The sequence below is a fragment of the Saccostrea echinata genome, unplaced genomic scaffold (assembly GCF_033153115.1).
Source record: "Saccostrea echinata isolate AGI-Se365-2 ecotype Australia unplaced genomic scaffold, CSIRO_AGI_Sech_v1 ptg000009l, whole genome shotgun sequence".
Taxonomy (NCBI): domain Eukaryota; kingdom Metazoa; phylum Mollusca; class Bivalvia; order Ostreida; family Ostreidae; genus Saccostrea; species Saccostrea echinata.
This window is the reverse complement of record NW_026889758.1, coordinates 5,381,172-5,387,422: the sequence shown is the minus strand read 5'-3', so window position 1 is coordinate 5,387,422 and position 6,251 is coordinate 5,381,172. Positions and strand designations below refer to the sequence as shown.

General features: G+C 32.8%; 1 long non-coding RNA gene across 1 annotated transcript; it reads right to left on the bottom strand.

Moving 5' to 3' along the window:
* Nucleotides 1-4,581: 4,581 nt before the first annotated feature.
* Nucleotides 4,582-6,073, bottom strand: LOC133183195 (uncharacterized). The gene is made up of 3 exons (XR_009720605.1): nucleotides 6,008-6,073; nucleotides 5,605-5,811; nucleotides 4,582-4,665 (listed from the first exon to the last, which is right to left on the bottom strand). It is a non-coding gene; the product is annotated as an uncharacterized LOC133183195 (long non-coding RNA).
* Nucleotides 6,074-6,251: the final 178 nt, after the last annotated feature.

Genomic DNA, 6,251 nt, shown 5'->3' with positions numbered 1-6,251 from the left:
ATATATATATATATATATATATATATATATATATATATATATATATATATATATATATATATATATATATATGGCAATTACTAAATGTTGTTTACCTAAATGCAGTTTTCCAATTTTTTTTGTGTTAAAGACACGTCTTTGTGTTGGAGCTGAAAGATTCATGGAAATAAAAAAGGATTGTATTTTGACCAAAACTACAAGTAAAGAGAAAATGTCTGTATTGTTTATTATACACATGTTATTTATTTTGTACAAAATATATGAGGGAAATAAATTGTCAAACTTTTGTTGATTAATATAATACATGTAGTAAGAACAATAATATGAACAATTTTGGAAAAGTTATATCAGTGATTGTTCCATATATTTCTGTATAGGCAATACCATGATGATATTCTCAGGTTATTGAAATCATTCTCCATGAGCCTGGAAGACATGTGTTGATGCATTTCTCTCAAGATGATTCGTTTAGGGAGAAGTTTCGTGTCAGATTGCAGATGTTATTTCGTAGAGAGGAATTTAATTGAAGTCTTGTACATTGTGATTATTTTACTTTCAATATAATTGGCAGCATTTGACATGTAAAGCTAAAATACCGAGATTTCACTCATAGGGCTTTTGATATATCAAACATCTGAAGTTAGCTAAATCTATTTAGGTCATCGATTCTCGAGACCATTTTTTCATAGCAGAAGAGCATGCTACTTGGAGATGAAGAGAGATTTGTTGACGAAACGAGCTTCTCTGTGTCTTTGTTCAAACTGACGTACATGTACACAAGCACATTCTGACGTACATGTACACAAGCACAACCTGACATACATGTACACAAACACAACCTGACAAACATGTACACAAACACAACCTGACGTACATGTACACAAACACAACCTGACGTACATGTACACAAACACAATCTGACGTACATGTACACAAGCACAACCTGACGTACATGTACACAAGCACAATCTGACGTACATGTACACAAGCACAATCTGACGTACATGTACACAAGCACAATCTGACGTACATGTACACAAGCACAATCTGACGTACATGTACACAAGCAGATTAACGGAGTCTCTGTCCAAACTAGGGCTGTGTATTGAGCAAAAAAAATTCGATACGATACGATACAATATTTTATAATGCGATATCCGATATATTGGATACTTTAATATGTCTATCAAAAAAGTCTTATAAATCATTAAATGCGTGAATTTTTAAAAAAACTGATTGTTTTATAACTCATTTTGAAGGTCTTGTCTCACTGTCTCTACAAATAACACTTTAAATTCAAACTTTTAATGACTGTGAAACAACATGTTAAAATAAAGTTGTCTATGTATTTTGTAATATTTATTTAAGATGTGCTATCTCCTTAATCATTATCTCATTATTATCAATTTTAATTCAGAACAGTATAAATATAACCTTTTGTGATTAAAATTCCCAACTTTTTCACAGAATTATGAGAAAATCTGCCTGTCCGATACGTATTGGAAGTTATTTTTTCGATACGATACATTCTTAAATATCGATACGTATCGATATATTGATACAGCCCTAGTCCAAACATATCAAACGTACAATGAAATATGAAGATAACAAACAATAATCAAGCTTCAGTGTCTTTTGTAACAATACAAATTTGGAGCACAGCAAACACGGGCCTCTAAAAAAACATCAGAGGTGTGATCAGGTGCCATGGAGGAATAAGCAGTCACATTTGCCCTGTGCTCCTTTTCATGATCGAGCAAACGGAAAAATCCATAGACAATGAAGTGTGTTAATAATGGCGTAACAATTCGTATGAAATACTACAGTCAGCATTCGTTTAATGATAGATTGTATTTGCTGACAAGGTCATTTTCTCGACTATAGAACTTGACTTTAAACGAGACTATTAATATTCTTGTTTCATCAACTTATTTGTCAATAACTTTCCTCGTTTCAGAAGTTGTTCTCTTGCGTATCGAATCATCTGGGAGACATAAAATCCATATGCATGTACACTAGCATAATTGAGCAATAAATGTTAGGCCGACTACGAAAATTGTGAGCCATTACGTAAAATTGCAAAGATTGCATATTCTAATAATATTAATATTATGCTATAAGATTAGAACAAGAGGCCCATAGACCACAACGCTCACCTGAGTCTATATGGCCGTGCTGTTCATCAGCATACTTTTTCTATCATAAATTCCTATGTAAAACTTTGATCCCTGTTGTGACCCCACCCTACCGACAAGTGTCATGATTTGAACAAATTTGAATATACACTATCAGAGGATGCTTCCATATTCATATGACTAATCATGGATTTGCTGTTGTTGAGAAGACGATTTTTAAAGATGTAGCCCCTCCATACCTCTGGGGTCATGATTTGAACAAACTTGAATCTACACTCTGAAGATACTTCCATGTCACTATGACTGAAAATGGCTTTGCTGTTTGGGAAGATTATAAGGTTTTCCTATGGTATACTTACAGCCAATTGGTGGCCCAAACCTACCCCTGGGTGATTTGAACGAACTTTAATCTGCCCTACCTGAGAATGCTTTCATATATATATATATATATATATATATATATATATATATATATATATATATATATATATTACTATGTAAATTTTGCTCCCCCATTGTGGCCCCATTGTTTACCTCTAAATGCACACTCCTTCATATTTGGGTAACCAAGGAAAAAGCCACAATAATTCTATAATTTACACAGTACTTCTATTTGTCAAATCGAGCATAAAATACTCATGCAGGTGAACGTGTGGTCCATGGGCCTCTTATGTAAGCATTTCATATGCTAAATTCATTACCAATCTGAAATTACAGAATTAAATTATGTTTTGTTTTGTTTTTTTTTTTTTTTTAAAAAAAAGAGGGTGATGTAAATTAAATTTGGCCCATAATTGGAAGTTTTTAAATCCGTTTTCAAAACAACAAATATTATTTTAGTGCAGACGTTTTTGATGAAAATTTAGATGCCAACTTTCAGACGATCAAATTGTGCAAACTTTTATCAGTATTTGGGTAGGCAAAAACCCTCTCCAAAACCCACACCCGATCAATTTTGTCAAAACCACACCCTCCCCACAATTTGCCTGTGTTTTGGAAATAGATAGCACAAAGTTATGAAAATCATTGTTTGTAATTATTACATAAAATTTGTACATGTACCATGTGTACACCTTGAAAATTTCTTGACCCGCGCCACATATTGGACTTGCGTCACCCTAGGAGTACTAGTTTTACCATTATCATTATTTGATTGCACATGTGTAATCATCATTATATCAGTAGGAATTAATTAATTGTGTGTTTTAATTGGATTATATTTAATGAAGTTGACAGAACCTATGTCAGGCGATGATAAGTACAAGTTTAGGTATAGAATTGGGTAAAATAATCTGAAATGCAAATGGTTAGGTTATAGTTTAAAAAGGGTCAAAGATCATCGAATTCCACATGCAAGTTATACATTGAAGCAGGTCCCTGGGGGGTTTGTCCCATTCCCTGGAAATGGAAAAAATCATATAGCTTTAAATAAAATGGGAAACTCCAAACTTAAGCCGTGTTTGTATTATGACAGATTAAATGGAATAAGGGGTCATAACCCCCCCCCCCCCCCGCGGTCTCTCTGGCACCCCTTGTCCCTGAAACGACAAATGATCATGTAACTCAAAAAAAAAAAAAAATTGGTTGAAAACTTTTCCGCTTGACCATACATAATTTTACTTTTTAATTATACCCGCACTTTCTAAAGAAAGTTCATGTATATTGTTGTTACCCTGGTCTGTCCGTCCGTCCGTCAGTCACACTTTCTTCTTCCTCAAACTCCCCTTTTATTTTGAGCAGTAACCAATTAATATTTTCGAAGGTGATAGGTGGTGTCCTGTAGATGTGCAATAAAGTTTTGGAATTTTAAATATTACCCCAGGGACCAAATGGGGGCCAAAGAATGACAATTTTTTTTCTACAAAAACCTGGTTCCCAGAATTCCTGTTACATCTGATGCAGTAGCCTAATCATCTTTTGGAAGATGATTAGTGGTTCGGAGTATTGCATATATATAGGATCTCCCATGAGATTCTTTTTATCCCATTTTTAATACTTCACAACCAATGTTTTACACTGTTTTATATAGGACTCCACTTTATTTTACTTCATCACTCTAACGCAAAAGTTAAACCATTGTGACGTCACAACTGTGGGTTATGAAAAAAATATCCAATGAGTCATATCCACTGGATAAAGGGGTAAACATGGGATAAATATATATATATATATATATATATATATATATATATATATATATATATATATATATATATATATATATATATATATATATATATATATATATATATATATATAAGGCCTCAGGCAAACAGTTTGGTTCATGGGTCCGAAAATTGATTTTCAATAGTTATTATGAATACGTAGAATATGAAGAATACTGTGAAATATTGTTTATTAAAAATGTTATCAAAATAGACAGGATATTCCGACATCTCCTGCAGTCGATTCCATCCATGTTGAGAGGAATTCCAGGCTGTGCTTCCTCAAATCGAAATCTTTGAATAAGCATGGTGAAAAATAAACAGCTCTGTCTCCGCTAGCTGTTTTCCAAGACACATCCGTTTCCCTAAACATTAACTTTTGAAATAAGTAACATTTTCCTTTTTTGCATGGTGCATTGGTTGTTATTTGGAAAACTACGTTCATGTCATAAATTACAAGAAAAGGCATTTTCTTAAGAAATTGAATAAATAAACCCCTACTTAAAACATACTAATTAAAGTTGAAATTGCACATGCACATTACTATGTAATGAAATAAGCGTGTCTAAACAAAGAAGATGGACGGACAAGGCGAGCGAAATGCCTATGGTGCGACAAATACTGGTATGATGGTGAAAATTTGATCTCAATTATGATAAATTTTGTTTGATAATTGAAAGTGTTCTTTATGTAAAATCTCCATAATTTGCAAAAATCTCACAAAGATTGAGTTTATTTGTCTATGAAATAGCATATACACACACTAAAAAAGGGCAAAAAGGATCATTTTCTCCTATTATAACACTTTTCCATATGAGCGGGTCTTCGCTCCATTTTTTGAAAGTTTATCCTCAAAGTATGCGTAAAAATATACATTTTTGGTTAACAAAAACATAGTGCAAAGACCCACAGTACACACTTTTATGACAAAGCATTCGTACAACTCCGAGAAATACTTAAGTCCATTTATTCAAGGGTCTTATCACAAACATGATTTAAATGCAGCTTTTTGTCATGAGCTGTGTAGCGTAGTGGTTATTGTGTTAGGCTCAAAGAAAAAAAAACTGATATGCAGGATTTTTATTGCTAGGGTTCGAACCACAAGAATACCTTATTATTTTTTTAAAGATAGAATATTTTTTGCCGAGAAAATTTTCAAAAGAAAAGTTTTGTCTGTCATAATTTCATAAATTTCAATAATAAAAACTTTACTCTAAATACTAAATTCACAAACTGAATATGATTTTTATATATCTGAAGCTATAGCATTCTGCACGCCTTGTTCGCCCATCTAATTTATATACCCAAACCGAAGGGGAAAAAGGCCTCGTGACGAATGATAGAGTTGTTTTCATCAAGGAACCTTTCTGGTCGGAATTCCTCAGGTTTTTCCCAGTACTCATTATCGTAATGTGCAGACACAATGACTTCTACCATGGTAGATCGTTTGGGTATTGTTAGATTATCAATTTGTATGTCTTCTAAGGCAGTCTTCGGAACAGCCATTGAGGCTGAAAGAATAAAATTAACGTCGAAGTCGAAACGAAAGATCACAGTTTTGTATTGATTATGGACATTTACACAATCCATATTTTATTTCAACGCAATAGAAAATTTGATTTATATCGCAGTCAGATAGAAAAGAAAATACCAACGTTAATAAAGTGGTAAGATTTTTTTTTGTACTATATCTCAATGTCTTTTTACCTATAGTCCTAAGCCGTTGGATTTCGTTCACAGTCGCCACTATATAAGGAAGTTGATCTCAGTATTAAAGTTTTTACAATAAATATCTAAATTAGCATCAGTATTCATGTGGTCATGAATTTTACAACTTTAGCATAGAACTAACTACTCAATATACTGTAATCATGCAATTGGATGGCCTCAACAGAGCTCCAAGATTTTTGGAAATCTAGAAGAAATTTTTGAAGATTGCATAAATTTTGAA